Source organism: Nannospalax galili, unplaced genomic scaffold (genome assembly GCF_000622305.1).
Source record: "Nannospalax galili isolate Female #2095 unplaced genomic scaffold, S.galili_v1.0 scaffold709, whole genome shotgun sequence".
Taxonomy (NCBI): domain Eukaryota; kingdom Metazoa; phylum Chordata; class Mammalia; order Rodentia; family Spalacidae; genus Nannospalax; species Nannospalax galili.
The window spans coordinates 46863-68458 of NW_008360314.1; the positions used below are offsets into that span (position 1 = coordinate 46863).

General features: G+C 35.1%; 1 pseudogene; it reads left to right on the forward strand.

The window, feature by feature from the left end:
- The first annotated feature begins 5427 nt into the window (after positions 1 to 5427).
- LOC103727131 overlaps positions 5428 to 21596 on the forward strand; it is a 118678-nt pseudogene continuing 102509 nt past the window's right edge.

Sequence of the window (21596 nt, forward strand, 5' to 3'; positions counted from 1 at the left end):
CAGACCATATGCAAGTTGCAGTCCATGTGAAAAGAGTACTGTCATAACATACACTGGAGAAGTGGAAGGCATAGGTGCATGCCCCTGAGTCCACACACATATTTTCCAGTGTGTGCAAATGTGGAGACAGGAGGGGGACATTGAGTATCTTCCTTTATCACTCTGCCTTATTCCTTTAAAACAGGACCTCACTGAACATAAAGCTATAAAGCTTTCCATTTTGTCTAGACTTATTGGCTAATAAGATCCTATGTTCTGGCAGTCTCTCTGACTGTAGATATCCACAACCCATACTTAGCTTTTAATTTGGGTGCAGGCGATTTGAGCTGATTTTCTCATGTTTATACAATACTTGTTTTTACCCACTGAGCCTTTGCCCTAGCCCCATAATATTACAAAAATTACATCCAGAAATTACCATGTATATTATTTCTCTTCAGATACATATTATTTAAAGCAGAAATTCTTTGAAAAAGTGTAAAATATTTTGAATCAAATAATAATGATAATATGGAATATTTATATTTGTGGGATGAGGTTAAAGTAATGCCTATAGGAAACTGAGATTATCTCAGTTTAGTTCAAATGAATAGGAAGCTGAAGAATTAGTATATAAAATTTTACCTCTAAAAAGTTGGAGGAGAAGAGAGGGCTCAGACATTCAGAGCACATACTACTCTTCCAAAGGACCTGATTTCAGTTCCAGCATTCATGTCTGGGGGCTCACAAGCAATTCTAACTCCAGCTCCAGGAGTTCTGATGACCTCTTACTAGACTAAGACAGCGGGGGTGGGAGGGGAGGTTGCGCTTGGACCCCAAAACCTGAAATCCCAGCACTCAAGGGGGCAAAACAGAATATTATGCCAAGCCACTCACCATTGGCTACTTAAAAAAGCATAAAATGCAGTGTCTCAAAAAGAGAAATGAAAAAGGAAGGGAGGGAGGGAGGGAGAGAGGGAGGGGGAAGGAGGGAATAAGCCATGGATGATTGGAGGAAAGATGGAGGAGGGACACAGGGAAAGAGGATATAAGGAAGGAAAGAAAGAAGGAATAAAGAATATAAAAGGAAGGAAGGAAGGATATAGAAGCTAAAGTAAGCTTGATTATATGAGAGCAAAGTATATAAAGTGTCTGATAAGACCAAGCAAACAATTCCACCACAAGTAAGCAGGAGAAATATCAGTAAAATAAAAAGTTACTTCTGTGAATTCTTGAAATTAACGATGTTGATAACTCTCTATTCAACGAGATAAACTTAGATAAAGGTCAATTGAGAAATATTAAGCATGGGAGATCCTTATAGATTTAAAAACATAAAGGGAAGCCAAGTGTTGAGGGTCACATAAATGATAGGTCTCTGGAGGCTGAGGCAGAAGAACCACAAACAAGTTCAAGACTAGCAGTGACTACAGCCAAAGTGAGTCCTTGTTTCCAAAACAGAGTGGGAAGGTTGTTATGAGTAATTTCATACCACCTAAATTTTCATAAAGTATGAAAGTGTGTTTTTATTCTAGTGTACAAGTGTACACATGTTTAAAATTATACCTCATTAAGATCAATAAAACAAGATTTGAAAATTCAAAACAAAATGTATGAATAATGCTCTATCTTCAAAGGACTGTTTTTCAAATTTTTACTAAAAAGAAACTCCAGACTCAAATATTGTTAGATCAATATTTCATATAATCTTTCAAGAAACAGAGAAGGAAAAGTGATGTTTTGGTTGTTTTATGAGAATAACATTGCCATCTTAAGAAAATTTGTAACGATTTACAGATTTGAATGTGAGAATTAGAGGATGGAACACACTGCAGTGATGGTTTCCTTGGTGTATAACTGACCACTAACTGTATCAACTTTTATTTATTAAGGAAAGAAGTTTTTGTATACTTCCAAAAACTGTTTTTTTGAACAAAAGGAGATTTTGGCCAAATTTAGCACAATACATCCCTTTACAGAAATGTCAGAATGCTTTGAAATTAGCTTCCCAGGAAACACCTTTGATTCTCTGTCTTTTTACCTTTGCCTGGATACAAAATAAAAGTTTCAAAGATCAGTGTCTCAGCATCTTTGATTATGAAACGTTAAAATGGTAGGAAGATGGGGATTAACTTAGTTTTTGGAGCAAATTCGAACAGAAAAATCTTCATGCTCTAGGATGAAAGCTAAATTTTGGACAAGGACTGAAATTTCTGTGTATTTTTACACTTTCTACTCCACCTGTTCCCTAGATCAGCTGGCTTATTTAGGAACAGAGGGAAAGCAAATTTCCTGTGAAAAAGGCACTATTTACAGCCTTTCATTTTTGTCAATGAATATATTGTTTAGAATAAAGTTGGTCAGTTGAAATTTTATTGGTAAATTTTATCTTTCAGATTATATTTGTGAAATTTAAGGTATCAAGTGTCTCCATCTGATATCAGAAGATGACTTTGTATAGTATTCTAATCAAATTAGTTTTTTAACTCATTCAGTTTGAAGTTTAAAATTTTAAACTATTTCATCTCATTCAGGCTCAGACTGGGGGTAAAAAAATAAAAATTATTAATTATATTTAACATGGGAAAAACTCATTTCACAGTAGTTAAGAAATAGAAACAACCTAAATGACCATCAATTTATTAATGAATAATTAAAATATGGTACATTTACACAATGGTGTTCTACTCAGTAGTAAAGAAAAATGAAATCATGAAATTTCAAGTAAATGGATGCACCCTGAAACTGTTGTACTAAGTGAGGTAAGAGAATCATACAAACAGGAAACTTATGTTCTCTCTCATTTGTGAATTTTAGCTCCACATCCCTAGATGGGAGTATATATCCTGATATAACCAGGGGAGCCAGGAAAATGGAAAGGAATCATGGAGAAAAAGTAGGAGTTCAAAAATGGGGGTACTTTGTGTAAGGAGGAGAGTATGCTATACACAGATAGAGACGGGAACAATACAAAGAACACTTATGAGGTGTGAAAAACCAGAGAGAAAAGTTCAAAAGCCTACTGAAAAATACACATACAACATATACAGGAGTGCATGCATAGAACTGAAGGCTATCTCCCACAAAAAAATAGCGTTCGGTAGAAAAAAGCCTCCCTTCTAGTTGTTGGTCAGAGAAGTCCAAAGCGAGTCCCAAGATAACACAGGCTATTGCTACAGCCCTTGATTATCTCCAGAAATTGAAGGTAAGACTGTACTGGAGCGATGGAGCTGAAACTGAGCTGAAAGTCTCCTCTTTGAAAACTAGCTCTCATAGTATCTGAGGATACTGTTCTATGGGAGCTACAAAGGGAGAAAATCAATCAATGGTCCTACCAAGCTGTAAAATCTAATAAACACAACTGGCGCAGAAAACTATCTCAATTAGTACTGTAGTGACACTTTTATTTGGGAGGTAATCAAGAGCTGTCTAATTGGACTTAATGACTATTAAGAGGGAGGAAACTCATTTTTTTTTATTGTATAACCAAACACAGCCAAATAAACATGATTGGGGAAGTCATAGATACTAGAGAAAAACCAACTTTTTGTCATAGCCCTAGACCAATGGACTATCTTACTGTATTCTAAATGTGTATCCTTTTATTTGCTGACAAGTGTACCTCTCATCACTCAAAAGAAGCTTCTTTTGCAACAGATGGAGTCTACTACAGAGTTCAACAACTGATCAAACATGGAAAATACGTGTCTGTGAGGTGCTCAAACATAAGTGACACATCTGCAATGCAAACTCTACACCTAAGTTTCAGGAAACACAGCAGAACAGGGGGAAGAATGAATCTTAATGCATCTCTCAACTCTCAACAGAGAAGTTATCTCATTCAGCAGAGGATAATTAACAGAGGAAGCTACAACTGGCCAAAAGATAATGAATAAGAGATTTCAGAGTGCTTGTTCCTTGGATGATACTTATATCAAACCCTTGCCACTCAGGGCTAAGGGACCATTATGGAAGAGAGGAAAAAGATTGTAAGAGCCAGGGTGATGGAAGACCACAAGGAAACAGTTTCTAAGTGGCTAGGAAGTTGCTCACAGCAATGATGACATTATGAAGAAGACCAATACATGCTCAGACCAGTCAAAAACCCATCATAGAAATGGGAAATGAGAAAGAAGCCTCAACCTCAGATGAGAAACTATTCAAAACTTGTGAGTACTGGGAGAAAGAGAGTTCATTTGCTTTAAGGGAGTGATGCTCGATAGGTTAATCAGGCTTCACTAGATGAACTCACATCAAGGTACATCTGGGAACACAAATTTGGCTCAACAGACCTCAATATATATGACGGAATGTATGACATGGGGGGGGGAGTACAGGGGGTGAAGATAGAGGAAAGGGATTAAATGTGATTAAAATGAATGAAATCTGCCAAAATATAATTAAAAACAAAAATTTAAAAAGGCTGTGATCATTAGTAAACTCAGTTGAAGCCTTAATTATGTGTTTCTTTTGGCCTTATCTAATAGAACTTAAAACTTCAAAAAAAAAAAAAAGAACAATCTATTTTACTTGAAAGTACAATAAAATTTCGTACTTAATTAGCTTATATTCTTCAGCTTTTATTGCATCCATATAATAAAATATTTTATCATTTTACTGCATTTCATTATCACTTTATAATATGCATTATAAAAATATACCATTATAACCTTTTAAAATATATAGTTCAATGGCATTGCTATACATTTAATGTTGTGTAAATCTTATTTATCTTGTTCCAGAACAATTTCATTTAACATTAATTAAACTGCATAAACACTTCAGTGTTGCTCCAGAGCATTCCCCACCATGCCTACCACTGATTTGCTTTCCTTATAATTTCCAATATTTAACATATTCTAGATATCTCAAGGAAGTGGATTCATACTGTCTGACCATTGACCTATTCTTTCTTGTCATGATCACTTCAAGTTTTGCCATAGAATGACATATATCAGAACTTTATTATTTTGTACAGATAATTAATACTTCACTGTAAACATATACCAAATTTCTTTTTCATAGTTGATTGGCATCTGGACTTTTGCTATACCTTACCTACCATGGCTATTACTTCTGTGACCACCTATTTCCAAGATTTGTTTAATTATCTGCTTTTTATTCTTTTCAGCAAACACCCAGGGAAGAATAGCATGCTGATAAGGTATAGGTATGTGAAATTTATAGATGGACTCCCAAATAGGTTTTCATTTACACAGAACTGATTTATATTAGTTATCAATGTACCCATTAATGATGTATAGTATTCTTAATTTTTTTCCATATATTCACCAATGGTTACCATATTCATTTTTTAAACCCTGGAATCTCAGTGGATCTCTGGTTATCATTTCAATGTAGATTCTACAATGACAGAAGATACTGACCATCTTTGTAGGTGCCTAATAAGAAGTCATATTTCACCTATCTTAACTCTCAGTATTCTCTATGTCACAGACATCTATTCACATCCTGGATCTGTACACATTTCTTGGCAGAGTGAGTAAATCCCTATCATCTCAGCTACCAGCCCAGCATTGGTCTCCAGGATCCTCCCCTGCCCCAGAATTTCAGTTTGGAGCTCCTTCCCTGAAACATCCCTATGCCCTGCCCTCTGAGCTCTGTGGGGAAACAGCAAACCAAATACAAGCATTCAACAAGGATGAGAACACTTACCCATACCAAGACATACTACCACACAAGTCCAGCGCCCAGGCCTCAGTGAAAAACACAAACAGCATGAATAATCAAGACAATATGGATAACGCAGAAATCAGCAACCCCACCATCATGTTTCCAAAGAGTGACAACCAAGTGGATGTATTAGACGATGATTTTAAAATAGTAATTACAAATATTTTCAAGGAATTCAAAGAGGATATGAATAAAAAACAGGAGACCACGAAAGCACAGCAGAATGAAATAACTAAAACAATTCAAACATGAAACTAAAATCCAATAAACAGAAAGAATCCCTATAGAAAGGCCAATCTGAGATAAAATTTAAAATGAAAACTCAAGATCTCAAACAAAAAGTTTTGAAGAAGGAAGCAAAAAGGAAGTTGAGAAAATAGAACAGAAAATACCAGATAAAGTTTGGGATAATGGAACAGTCAATAAAATAAAATATCAAATCTAAAATACACCAGGAACAGAATATGCATGACCTCTTTGTTGAAAGACCACATCCCTAATCACAGGCACAGAAGAAGGAGAAGACATCCAGGCCAAAGGTATAGGAAATAGTTTTAATAAAGTCATAGCTTTTTTTCCCCAAACTCGGGAAAGAGATAGCTATCAAGGTACAAGAGGAAGAGGCCAACAGACATCAAGTAAACAAGACTGGAAATGAAATTCCCCATGCCGTATAATAGTCAAAACACAAAATATACAGAACAAAGAAAATATACTGAAAACAAGGGAAGAGAAAGATCAATTCACGTTTAAAGCCAGGCCCATCAGAGTAACAGCTGATTTTTTCAATAAATCCCAGATTTCTATACCCAGTAAAACTGGCAGTTATATTTGAAGGAGGAAATAAACTCGGTGAAAAGATTACGGAATTTACATCTACAAAACTAGCTCTATGGAGCTCTTGCAATACTTCACTCAGAATAGAAAATTAAACCCTCTCAAGAGGGCATAAAGAGTAAATAATTATTCCAGTACAGTCAACTAAAAGAGGTCTAAGAAAAGAATACCACGACACCTACATAACAGGAATTAATTAACATTGGTCAATTAAGATTTTCAAAGGAAATGGAAAAAAGAAGCAAGTATAGCTATTCTAATACCCAACAAAATAGACTCCACACTAAAATTATTCAGAAGAGACAAGGAAGGTCATTTCATATTCATTAAAGAAAAAATCCACCAGGAAGCAATTATAATCCTAAACATATATGCATCTCATATAGTAAAATCAAATATCATTACAAAAAAAACTTGTTAGTATTAAAATCTCACATTGACTCCAACACAGGGATAGTGTGTGAGTTCAATATCTGGTGGTCCCCAATACATAGGTCACATAGGTCAAGCAGAGAAAAGCTGAATCTCTGGACTTAAATGATAACATAAATGAAATTAACCTCGGAGTGAGCTACAAAATATTCCATCAAAAGAGCAAAGAATATACTTTGTTCTCAGCAGCTCATGGAACTTTCTCCAAAGCTGAGCATATATTAGGACACAAAGAAATTCTTCACAAATTCATGAAAATTGAAATATTATCTTATATCCTATTTGACCACAAATGAATAAACTTAGATATCAACAACAATAAAAATGGGAAAAGTATGTAAATTCATGAAAGCTAAGCAGCACATTACTGAATGAAAATTAAATCATGGCAGAAAAAAAGGGAATTAAAAATGTTAGAAATGAAAGAAAATGAAAACACAAAAATTGGGGATACAAGGAAGGCAGTTTTAAGAGGAAAATTCATAGCATTTAGTGCTTACAAGCAGAAAATTAAAAACATCTCACATAAATAAATTAGTGATACACCTGAAAGCCTTGGAAAACCAGGAACAAACAAAACCTAAAAAAAGTAGACTGGAAGAGATAAATAATCAAGGCTGAAATTAATGAAACAGAAATGAAATCTATACAAAAAAATTCAATGAAACAAAGAGTCACTTCTTTGAAAAGATTAGTAAGATTGACAAACCTTTACCTGAATTAACCAGAGAGAGAGAGAGGACCCAAATAAATGAACTCAGAGATGACACAGGAAATTTAGAACTCTGTAAGGATATGTTTTAAAAATTTATATTCCGTTAAAGTAGAAAATCTAAAATAATAGATAAATTTCTAGTAATGTATAGCCTACCAAAGTTAAATCAAAAGGTCATGAGAAATTTAAACAGACCCATAACAACCAATGTGATACATGGAGTAATTAAAAATCTCCCAACTAAAAAGAGCCCAGAACCAATGGATAAAGTGCAGAATTCTATCAAACTATCAAAGTAGAAATAATATCACTATATATGAAATTATTTTGTAAAACAGAAAATGAGGGAGCACCCCTAATTTCGTTCCATGAAACAAGCATTACTCTAATACTAAAACCAGGAAATGATCCCACTCAAAAAGAAAATTACAGATCCATCTCTCTGATAAACAGATTTAAAAAATCCCATAAAACACTTGGAAACTGAATGTAAGAATATTATCCAACATGATCACATTAGGTTCATTGCAGAAATTCATGTTTGCTTCAATATATGTAAATCAAAATTGGACATAAACCAGATGAATGTTTTATTAGATACAGAATAGCCCTTATGTCCTCTCTCTCTATTCCCGTTCAGTGTTGTACTTGAAACCTTAACTGGAGCAATAAGACAAATGAAGGAGATAAAGCAGGTACAAACTGGAAAGAAAGAAGTCAATGTATCTTTATTTCTAGATGATATAGTTTTACATATAAAGGAGTCTAAAGACTCCACAATAAAACTTATACTGACAAACCCATTCTGCAATTTAACAGGATGTAAAATTAATACCCTGAAATCAGTAGCTTTTAACTACATCAAAAACCAACACTCTGATAAAGAAATCCAGGAAACAATCCCATTCACAATATCCTCAAAATCCATGAAATATCTTGGAATAAACTTAAAGTGAAAGACCTGTACAACAATAGCTTTAAGACATTGAAGAGAGTTTCTTGACAAGGTCTTCCAAAAGAATTCCTCTATTGGTTTCTTCCTTATTTTTCTTTTCTCTTCCAAGGATGGACTAGTCAAACTCCAATGGACTCTCATATGAACATTTGAAAATTGCCGTGTTCTGACTTTTTTTTTCTAGTTCCCTGATTAAAACTTGCAGTGCTAATTACTCTTGCCTGTACTTCTCCTTCACATCTCCTATTCATTATTCAAACACTTTCTTTTTCCCTCAGAGACAAGAGTTATGCAATTTGGGAGTCTTTAAGATAGAACCACTGAAGAGGTACTCCAATTGCCTCACCCTGTGTCCCTATTCAGCATGGAAGAAACCAGAGTGGTCTGCGTCCCTATTTCCTATTGGCAATTCAGGTAACCCCTTCAGAGGATGGTGTGATAAGAATAGGAGGTAGGAATTGGCTAGGCAGTTAGGTTAAAAAGGCCCCAAAGAAATGTAGCCAGTTTCTGGGCTAAAAGTCAGTTTCCTTGAGCTGTTAGCAACATAGTCTGTTCCAAAGGCAACAAATGTCAAAATGTCAAAAGCATTTGGGAGCTTGTATCTAATCCTTAAAATATTTTAGGGTTACCTCTTCAGAGGGGAGAATGTTGGAGGGGAGGGAGTGGTCATGGATTTGATCAAAACATCTTATAGCATATATGAAATTCTCAATAAAATTTTTGTAAAAGTTAGAAGAAAAGACATTGAAGAGAAAAACTGAAGGTGATACCAGAAGATGGAAAAATTGCCCATGCTGATGGAGTGGTAATATTAATATTGTGAAAAAGGCCATCCTACCAAAAAACCAACCTACAAATTCCATGCAATACCTATTAAAATTCCAACACACACACAAACCAGGAGAGTAAATACAATCCTGAACAATAAAGAACTGCTGGAAGCATTACCTTCCCTAATCTCAAATTATACTGCAGAGCTATAGTAATAAAAACAGCATGGTCCTGGGTAAAAACAAACAAATTGATCACTGGAATAGAATTGAGTACCCAGATTTACTTCACACACTTAACAGTCAACTGATTTTTAAAAGGAGCCAAAAATGCACACGAGAAAACACAGCATGTTCAAAAAATTGTGCTGGTCAAACAAGGTACAATGAAACTAGATTCTTATCTTCCACCATGCACAAAACTCAACTCCAAATGGATCTAGAACTCAACACAAGGCCCAATACTCTCAATCAGATACAGGAAAACATAAGAAATACATTTGAACTTATAGGCACATAAAAGGACTTTCTGAACAGGACTTATATAATGTAAACATTAGGACCACCAACTGATATAGAGAACTATATGAAACAATAAAAAAGTGTCTTTACATCAAAGTATACGAACATTTGAGTGAAGCGGCAACCTACAGAGTGGGGAAAATCTTTACTAGCTAAACATCTGATAGAGGGCTATTATCTACAACATAAAAAACTCCAAAACCTAAATATAAAAACAAACAAATAAAACAAACCAATTGAAAAGCTCGGTAAGGAGATGAACAAAAAAAATCACTAAAGATGAAACCTAAGTGGCAGATAAATTTGAGAATGTTTAACATCTTTATTCATCTGGGAATTGAAGATTAAAGCCACTTTAAGATTTCATCTTACCTTCTCGGAATAGCAAGGGCCCAGAAAACAAACACTGAGAAATGTTGACCAGGATGTGGAGAAAGGGGAAATCTTATCCACTGCTAGTGTGAGTGCAAACTGGTGCTGCCACTATGGAACTCAGTGTGGATAGTCCTCAAAAAAATTGAAACTGATATACCATATGACCCTGACATACCACTCTTTGGCATAAACCTTAAAGATTCTGTACCCTACTTCAGAAATATCTGTTTATACATGTTCATTGATACCCTTTTGATAATAGCCAGAGATTTGAAATAAGCTAGATGACCATCAACTGACAAACAGATATCAAAGTTTGGTACATATACACAATGGGACATTATTCAGGTCTTTACAAAAACAAAGTTATGAAATTTGTTGGTAAATGGTTGGAATTGGACAAAATCATCCTGAGTGAGCTAATGCAGACTTAGAAATACGTATATCACATGTTCTATCTAACTGGATGCTATTTGAAATCTCATGTGTGGTTCAAATAGAAAATTCAGAAGGATCAAGCACCTAATAAATGGCCATAGGTGAGTCACAGGAAGGCTTCCTGGGACAGGTGGGAGAATGCAGTGACATGAAGAGGGAAAGGGGAACATTTGACTAGGAAAGGGCTTAAATGGGATGGGGAATGGGAGGGCAGGAAGAGGAAGGAGTATAGGGAAGTATATATAACACTGAAGGTCTAGAAAACCATAAAGAAACTGGGGCTGAAGGGATAGCTCAGCATTTAAGAGCACTGGCTGCTCTTGCAGAGTACCTGGGTTCAGTTTCCAGCACCCACATGGCAGCTAACAACCATCTGTAACTCCAGTTCCAGAGAACTCTCATGCCCTTTTCGGAACTCTGCAGACATGACATGTGTGCAGTTACACACATGCAGGCAATACACTCATACACAATAAACAGAAATAAGAGTAAATATTTTTGAAAAGAAACCTACCAGTATAGAAGCTTCTTAAAATATGTACATGTGAACTCTAAAAAAAGATTTAAAGGAGTTGTCCTACAACAAGGAGATACTGATTTTTCTGGATGTCATAGGCTAATGGAAATTTTAAAAAAGCCTTGATGTCAGGAATGGATACCCACCCTAGAAACTGTTTACCAGGAGTCCCATAGATCCTAAACTACACCAACCACTCACCCTGCTCTTGGTTACCCATCAGAACTGGTCAGATGCTATTTTGAAAACTACATACTTGAACTGTAGAACAAACAAGGAGAAACCAAACTGGTGCTGACTTCAGAGCTCATCTTTTCTGGTTAGTGTTCTTAGTGCTGGAAGTAGCAAAAGCTACTAGAAGGAAAAAAAAATCATCATTACCAGCTGTGAATGTTGTGAACTATACTAATAACTGGTCTGGCAAGGTTTGCCCACTAGTGCAATAGTGACACAAATACTACGGGAATTACCAAGAACTCTTTCTTTGGATTTAAGCTGTCCTCCCTAGGATGGAGCCCAAACCTGACATTGATATCAGGCTTAGGAAACTAAGGCTAAACAGGTCATAGGACATAGAGGAGAGCTGAATATCAGCTTTCTCCTAAACAATTATTTTATGAAGCTGAATCTTAATGGCTTATTGTTCTACCCATAGATTAATGCAGCTCTCAACTCTTACCAGGACATTTCCTTATGCAACAGATGGTGATGAACACAGAACCTTAAAGGGACCAACATTCAGAGAACAAGAAGCTGCAGAGCACTTATCTCTGAATAGGACACCTTTATCCAGCTTCTGTGCCCCAAGGCTTAGGGATTATTGATTATTATGGTACAGGTGATGGAAAGATTTTAAAAGCCAGAGGTAGTGGATGACATCAAGAATACAGTTTTCTAGAAAGCTGGTCAGTTACTCACACTGACACACTGCAGTGTTGACAGTATGCACTAGTTTCATGCAAGCTTTACCCAGAAAAAAAAAAAATTCGCAGCATTAATAAGAGGAATTGGATAATTAAATTCCCACCTCACCTAAGGAAACTGTGGCAACAGATGGCTACCAGTAGGGGGCAGAGACAATCTCTTTCAAGTACAGTCACTAGAGGATGGACCCACACTGAAGGACATTTGGAGATGCAAGGATCACTGCAGAAGTGGAAAGGGAAAAGTTGTAAGAGCCAGAGGGGATGGATGATCACACAAGAATACAGTTTTCTAGAAAGCTGGTCAGTTACTCACACTGACACACTGCAGTGTTGACAGTATGCACTAGTTTCATGCAAGCTTTACCCAGAAAAAAAAAAATTCGCAGCATTAATAAGAGGAATTGGATAATTAAATTCCCACCTCACCTAAGGAAACTGTGGCAACAGATGGCTACCAGTAGGGGGCAGAGACAATCTCTTTCAAGTACAGTCACTAGAGGATGGACCCACACTGAAGGACATTTGGAGATGCAATGTAGACTTTTGTAGACTCTCTCTTTCGCTCTCTTACTCTCTCTCTCTCTCTCTCTCAAGAGAGAGAGATAGATTTTTCAGGTAGTTTAATGACATTTGGAGACGCAATGCAGGTCTCTGTAAGTCTGTATGCTTTCTGCCATTTGGGTCCATTCTTCAATTCTTTTATGAAAGTGACTAAGAACCCTATAGGGGAACCTTTCCCCCTATTTCAGTACAGGCCCAAACTAAGGACATAAGGTGTCTTACTTTAATTAAGAGACAAAATGACCTACAGTAACCTATATATGAAGGTGCTTTGCAGACAATCATAGACTGGCACCATCCTTTGAAATATTCTGGAAAAAAGTTCATTTTGTATCCTTTGTATGTCCACAATGTAGTATTATCAGAAACCCTAAAAAATAAATTTAAAGCGAAAAAACAAAAATACTTGTTTTACTAAATGCTATGTTGTGGAAAGGAATTCTTGAAGCATATTGACTTGGCTCAGATTCATGTATGTCTGCTTCACTTCTGATATCTATCAATCTGCTCTCCACTTGTGTAAGGTTAACACTATTAGGTTGCACATATAAAAGAGATTAAGCAATACCTGACCTTCTCTAACTGGATAATGCATTTTGTACATTTGTTTAATTGATCTGTTTTTCTTTTTTTGGTTCACTTTGAGTTATAATTTGTCTTTTTATATGTTGAATATATATGTATTCTTCTATGTATTGTTCTTTTATATTACTGATAGTTCAAATCAAATGTCTTAATTTGGTGGTCTAATGTATTTATTTTTTAATTAAACAATCTCTGATAGATTTTCTGCAGCCAATATCTACAAAGCTCCTTCCAAATTCATATTTCTGATAAATTACCATTCTTTTATCTCAATTGTTTTATAGTTTTAATTTTTTATAAGAACATTGGTGTGATACCATCTCTTGAAACCTGATCAACTTACAACAAATTGGACTTGATGGTTTAAAAAAAATTACATAAAGGTGAGTGAGTAAAGAGGTGAAGTTGGATCTGGGAGGATATGAATGAAGGGAGGTGAATATCATCCAAAACATTGTATAAAGTTCTCAAAGAATTAATAAAATATTGTTTAAAAAATTAAAAAATATTCTGGTTTACTTTATGGTTTTCATTTTATTTATTTTTAATTTTTATTCACTTTTTGCAATTTTAAATTAACTTTTCTTAGTCATGTGAGATAGAGGTAGAACCTGTATCCATGTGGATTTCCAGTGTCTCAGCACTATTCTCCCCACCCCCAAGGAAAATGTGTTTATTTAAATTAAAAAATATAGTGGCAATTACAAACCATTACATACAAAAGACAATTGTCTACAACTCAGTAGAATAAGAAGGAAGTATATACATCTCTTTTTAACAGGCACAGACAGACTTTGATCAAACTTCATGATCAAGCAATGGAAAATTTGACAACATACACGTCCGTCACAGTAAAGTTTCAGAATTCAAGTGATTCCATGTATGAGGCCAAACTTAACTTGGCTTCTTTCAACTTAAATGCCCCCCTTTGGAGTCAATCCACATTTTGAATCTTAAAGTGAACAGAAGGCCCCTTTCCCCCTCAAACACTCAGTCTTCATTGCATGATCCTTGTGCCTAGGTCAAAATCAGTTGAATTTAGCTGGTCACGGTGGAGTATGCCTTTAAGTCAAGGACTCAGAAGGCAGAGGCAGATGGATCTCTGTGAAATTGGGGCAAGTCTTATCTACATAGCAAGTTCCAGTTCAGCTGGGGCTATAGGGAAACCCTGTCTCAAACAAACAACCAAACATACTAAAGAGACAAAAAACATAAGGGTCATGGAGGAAATGTCATGAGAAGCCACCTCAAGATGAAGAGCTACAATCAACAGATGCTGAAGGAGGATGAATCACTCTTCTTCAGGGATAGATGCCTGAGAAGTTGTTTAATCCCAAACGAGTAGCGCTCAACACAGGTACACAGAGCACTACTAAATGAACTCAGTGAATTATATATGTGGTGTGTGTGATTTTTATATGTATGCATATATATTTATAAAAGTATGTTTTTGTTGTTTTGGGGGTATTTTATTTTATTCTTTCTGAGAATGTGTCTACCTTTAGCCCCAATAGTCATTTGAGCCTGCTATGTAGACCAGGCTGACCTCAGTCTCACAGAGATTTGCCTGCCTCTGGGGGTTAAAGCTGTGAGCCATCACACCCCATGTTCAATGAGACAACTTAAAGAGCCCTGTTTTACTCTAAATAGCATCTTTTTTATTCAATTTCCTTCCTGAACTGTTTACTGTTGGTCTAGTGAAATAACACATTCAATTTTGTATATGTATTTCTCGTGTGTTTAAACTGACAGCCTGAAATATTTCTTAATGTATTTATCATGTCTTTGAGAATGATTTGTGAATTTTTAAAATTTCCTGCATATGAAATGATGTAATCTGAAAATAGAAATTGCTTTGTTGTCTTTACAGTTTTGATGCCTTCTTGCTTATTTTTCTTGTTTAACTCCTCTAGTTAAATATTCTCTTCCAATGTTGAACAGAGTGCAAACAAACTTTTGTCTTTATCCATATCTAAGGTCAAGTTCTTTGTTTTTCACCACAACACGATATGTTTTGGTTTTTATCACAACTGAGCAAGTTGTATTACATTTCTAATTTGTTCAATGTCTTCCAACATGTGTCACTCTTACGGTAACATATATGAAATTCAGACATATAGAACATCCCTTTGATTCTTCCTTTAAGTACACTAGAGATGCATGTTCATATTAGAAATGTTCCCAGTTGTAATATAAATGTACTGTAACATTTGGGTTGTTATTGGTTTTTGAACACACACGTACAGATACATATACACAAGTGAAAATTTTTATTGAGCTAAAGAAAAATAAAAGAGGAAAAGGGCACAAAAATAGAGATTGGACAGTATTTCCAAATTTTTATGATATTTGCATATGTTGAATGGTTTTATTTTTAACATTTTCTACATTGAGTTTCAACCATGCATAAAAAAATTTTAGAAATGCAATTAAATGTCATTATGGTAAGTTTTCTTTTTGTTGTTCTTCCATTTTTCTGCCTCCTTGCAAGGGAATAGACCCAGTATTTTGTATCACATTTAACATTTAAACTCTGACAAATTTCAACCTGAGAAAGAAGCATTCAGAAAATTTAATGTAAATATCCAAAGGAGTGTGATGAATTGTATTAAAATTACTTGGCTAAAGATTTTAGCGAAAAATATACCATAGTACCCTGTTTTAAAAACAACCTATCAATGTTTTTCTTTCCCCTACATTCCTAGTTTGGTTTCAAATTTATAAAAATATACCAGTACCCTGTTTTAAAAACAACCTATCAATGTTTTTCTTTCCCCTACATTCCTAGTTTGGTTTCAAATTTATATCAAGTATAAATTAGATGTGTAAAAGTCCCATATTTTTAATATTTATTCCAATGGAATACTACTTAAATCATTTTTTGAAATTGAAGTTTAAAATTCTGTCTGAAATACCTGTATTATTTCATATAAAAGCTTTTGTTTCAGGGTCTCTTTCTAGTCTCATTCCCCTTTACTTTACATGCCTTTAAAATGTCTACTAATCTTCATGTTGTATAGTTATAGCCGTTTGTAAAAGAAATGTGCATGCTTTAACATATAATGCTGTATGTGCATGTGTATACATGTTCCTGTGTGTGCCAGTTTGCATGCACTTCTGTACATCTGTATGGTGGGCCAGATTTTGAAGTCTGGTGCCTTCCACGGGATGCTTTTTGAGATAGTATCTCTCACTGAACATCCAGCTCACTAATTTAACAAGACTGGCCTGAAAGAGATCCCTGGAACCTCCCTCATGCTAGGAGTACAGATAAGAACCACAGTGACTGGCTTTTTATGTGAGTGATGGGATCAAATTCGGGTACACATTATTATACATCAGATATTTTACCAAATGGACTATGGCCTGTGTTCTTTAACATAAATAAAAAAACCAATGAACATCTATGTTTTGAGAATCTACGGCCATACAACCACTTTATTTTTTTTTTAACAATAATGCCTTTAATCTTAGATGTTGAGATAACTCTCATTGCTTGAAGACAATTCCTTGTCTAAATGGCAGAATATAAACTTTAACAGTTCCAACAGTGCCATGTGAAATAGTTCTAAATGGCTATGGCTTGAATTTCATTTTGTAAATACTTGAGAAATCTTAATGATAGAACAGTCAAAGCTAAAAAGAGGGTGAAGAAGTTACATACTAAAGAATCAGGCTTTTTTAACCTTTCTATACTTAACACCCACTAAAATATTATGAACTATAAAATAACAAATATTATAGGTCAGGAAGTAGTTGAGCAACTCTAGTGACAGAAATTAAAATTTGCACGAAGATGCAACCATTTGAAAATGCTAAATTCAAGTAATAATTACATAATAAAGTAAATTATTAAGTTTTTCAACAAATATACATTAAGTGCAACGCCTCAGTATTGCCCTGGTACTTTCAAGAGAGAGATAACAAAGGTGAATGTTGTCTTTGCCTTAGGAAGGACTGAAATTCACTTGAAAAAGTGGTACTAGTCATGATAGGTTACACTCATTGTTCAAAGAATGAGTATCCTGAAAAAGAAAACTAGAACCCAGTAAGATGACTTGACCATACATCCACAGCGCCATCTAGTAAAAATAGTTTCCAGTGCAGCCTTTCCTTCTGTATTTAGTGTCAATGCATTCAAAGCCTCTGAATTTAATATCTTCTAAACCATGTCTGATGAAGTATTTTTCCAAAATTACAAGTATTCAAGATTTTGACTATAAAAAGCAATCTATATGCATAGAAAAAGAACAAGCTTATCACAAAGGAAAAGAGAAAACCCAGCAATAATCCTTCTTTAGTAGAGAAATAATATCACCTTGTGTTCATAGGCACCCAGACCCTGAGCATGTGAAATTGCTGGGAAATAGTGTATGTGCATATAATAATTAAAAATAAAGTTTCTGTATGAAGCCTTCTGAATCAACTGTACCTAAAGCCAATTACTCGCGTTCCTAAAAGAGTAAAGGACCCAGAGAGACAGAAAGAGGGCTATGTGAAGAAATATGCAGTTACTGGTGTCATCTGTCATAAGTTAAACAAAGCCAGAATCCATCACAAATTGAGAAAACCTGTGAAGAATTCTCACCTTAGAATTTCAGTGGGGGAGTGGCACTATTGACCTTTAATTTTGTAATACCTGGCCCCAGAACTGTGATAGAATATATTTCTGATGTTTGAAGCTATCCAGCTAATAGCAAACCTTTGTTGTTGAAGGTCTAGGAATAACATTCAACCATGATGCCTGATGGCCTGTGATACATGTCTATGTTCACTCTCACAGTTGTTATATGAATATAGTTATAAAGGAGAAAGTCAAAAGGCAGGTGTGAAACAAAAAATCAGTGAGTGCCTATCTCATTTTCAATGAGTCTGTTCTTGGACTAAGTAGAAAGTATTCTAATTAGATCAGCTGTTTTTGGAAAGCATGTGAAATGAAAGAGCATTTGGTGTGTGTGGAAAAAAATGCTACACTGAAGAGGTGTCAATGGACAGAAAGATAAGAAGAGGAAAACAGCTAGAAACCTGGAGGCGCTTGCAGAAGAATGGAGAAAGCGCTTCCATTCTTTGGAAGGAGTGAAATATATTAAACTTCTAAACAGATGTATATCCTATTATGTAGAATGTTGGCATATGTGTTGATTTCAATGAGAAATTTCCCCCAAACGTGCATGCATTTGGACACATGGTCCCCAGTTTGTGGTGCTGTTTGGGAAGGTTATGGAACTTTTAGGACAAGAAGACTTGCTAGAAATAGGTGTCTGTGGGCTAGCTCTGAGAATGGATAGACACACCCACTTTCGGTTTGTTCTCTGCTTCCTATCTGTGGTTGAGAAGTGGTCTCTCAGTTCCTGCTCCTGCTGTGAGGCCCACCTGTTGCCCACTGTTATAAATTCTAACCCTCTGGAACTCTAAGACAAAATTCATTCTTCTTCTGTAAGTTGCTTTTGCTCATGACATTTTATCACAGCAATAGAAAAGCAATGTCATTACACAGCATGTTTGCAAACTGGTCAGTTTTATTGCTAAGCTATTGAGGTATATGGAAAGCTCTTTTAGAACGTGTCCTTTCTCTTTTTGGTTTCTGACTAACCTCTCTTTCCATGGCTGGCTTTGGTTTTACCTGCTGTGTATTCTTTCCAAAGAATTCACACTGGGACTGTACATCTGAAAATGAGAAAACTGCTTTTATGTAAGTGTGGATATGTGGACCTTGACTCATAGGTTACCACAGATATCTTCTAAATTCATGAAATTAGCACCCCATGCATTCCTTGGGCATGACATCATATCTTATTTTAAGTTCCTGATGGAAGTCATGTATATGGGGAAGGGATTTAAATATACTTAAATGAAAATAACAAGAAATAGGAGAAGGACCATCAGAGTGTGTTTTGTAATGTAAGGTGAGTTTGCTCCTTGGATTAAATATACTCTTGTAGAATTCACTTTGTACATTCAAACAATTTAAGAGTGTGCACAGAATGAATAAATCTCTCATTAATAAGTCTGTCCACAATGTGTTCTTCACATTTATCTTGCTCAAATATTCTAGAATGTGGAAGCTATTCTTTCTCATCCATGCATATTAGAGTCGTAGCTACATGTGTTACTAAATAGCCCTAATATTAGAACATAGCTTGACATCATAGCTTTTTTGGTTTTTAAAAAGTATTGATTAGAATTTTATGTGAAAATGCTTAAGATTATTTCTGCAGACAAAATAAATATAACTTCAAAATCCTAAGAATATTTAAGAAACATTTACAAAGGTATCATTTTGATACTAATTTCTAGTAAAATCTGTGTTGGAAATGTCTGTAAATTAATATTTCATGATACACACAACTGTAGTTTTATTTCTGACATAAAAATTAGCAAGAACGGAGCCTCTGAGACATGATCAAACAAACCAAAAAGTATAGATCACCTAAAATGCCACAAGTTAGTGGCTGGGAAATGCACACAGTATAAGCTTGGATAGGAAAGAATTTTAAGTCTGACACATGGTATCAGTCAGTTGGATGCAGCCAGTGCTGTTTAATAAACTCTCTTACCTGTGTTGTTGACAACACAGAGAATTTCATGAGCTGTGTGATTTGAAGAGGCTGTCCCCTAGTCGGGTAGTAATTACACGGGTTTCAGTTCCACTGTTCTATGATATTATGAAGAAGTTCAATGTCTGTGAAGAAACGAATCCTTCCCCTTATATAAGAGAAAGACAGGTAAAATTGTCATACAAAATTCAGGAAAGCTGAGTAATTCTAAACATTCTTTTAATAACATAAAGAGAAAAAGGTCTGATATCTGATTAAAGTACATAAACAATTTAGTGCATTATTGCAACATCATTAAAATGTCTAAATTTAAATATCATCAGTACTTTTGAAGCATACTTTTAAAGTTTAAAACATAAGATTTTACACTCATGTTAGAAGGTGTTTCGTACATAAAATTGAATAAAGCATTTAGTTTCTAAAAGAGGATGAACATGCAATGAGAGACATCTGTGTAAAAAGAAAAAAAAAACTATAGATTCCAGTTAGGGGGTGTGGATGAGGGATAGAGTATAAACATGATTAAGATCTATTGTATGGAATTCATAAAACTCAATAAAGTTATACATAAAAATAATTAAGAGACCTTATGAAGAAAACCAAAGTTGGTGTCTATTTTTAATCACAGTGTTGCTTCCTACACATATCTTTTAAAATATTTTATTTATTATTTTTATTTTATGTGTATGAGTGTATTGTCTGCATATATGTGAGTGCACCCATGTCGTGCAATGCCACGGAAGTCAGAAGAAGGCTTCGGATTCCCCTGGAACTTGAGTTAAAGGCAGTTCATAGCCACCATGCGGGTGCTGGGAATCGAACTGGGGTCCTCTGCAAGAGCAGTCAGTGCTCTTAACCGCTGTGCCATCTCTCCAGCCCCTTCTACACATATTTTTGAGAAGAGGCAAAGCATATTTGACTTTGAAATCAGTTTCTGTGTTTTATCTATCAGGTTAATCTCTGAATTGTATAATGACTAGCTATTAAATTATTAAATATATCAGACAAGTAATGAAAAAACTCATTCTTTATTTATCTGTACCCCAGTGAGTCTCTCTTATATCTTGAAGAACAAATTTCCAGCCTCTAAACAATTTCATGTTACATCTTTCATAAATTTTATCCGCTATTGCATTTCTTTGGACTTCTTTGTCATTACCCATTTATTCTGCTGCTCTACAGTGATAACACTGTTAGGAGAGAGGAACTTAATGTTATTAAAGATTGTATTTTGTCCAAAGTTTTGAATAAAAATTGAGGAATACATGCCTTTAATCCTAGCACTTGGAGGCAGAGGCAGGTGGATTCCTGTGAATTCAAGGCCAGCCTAGTCTACATAGTGAGTTCCAGGACAGCTGGGGCTACAGGAAGATCCTGTCTCAAAAAGACCAAAAAAAAAAAAAAAAAATTGAGGAACAGACCTTTTGAATAATGTAACATGTATATGTAAGAAAACAGAGTCAAGGGGCTGGAGAGTTGGCTCAGAGGTTAAGAGCACTGGCTGTTCTTTCAGAGAATCCTAGTTTGGCTCATAGTATCCACATGGCATCTTACAACTGTCCTTAACTCCAGTTCCGGGAGACCTGATGTGCTCTGACATCCAAGGGCATTACAGAGCATGGATACACTTACATACATGCAGACACTATACCCATACACACAAAATAAAATAATAAATAAAATATTTTTAAACAGAAAAAAAGAGTAAAAATATTGCTGAAAAATGCAAGATT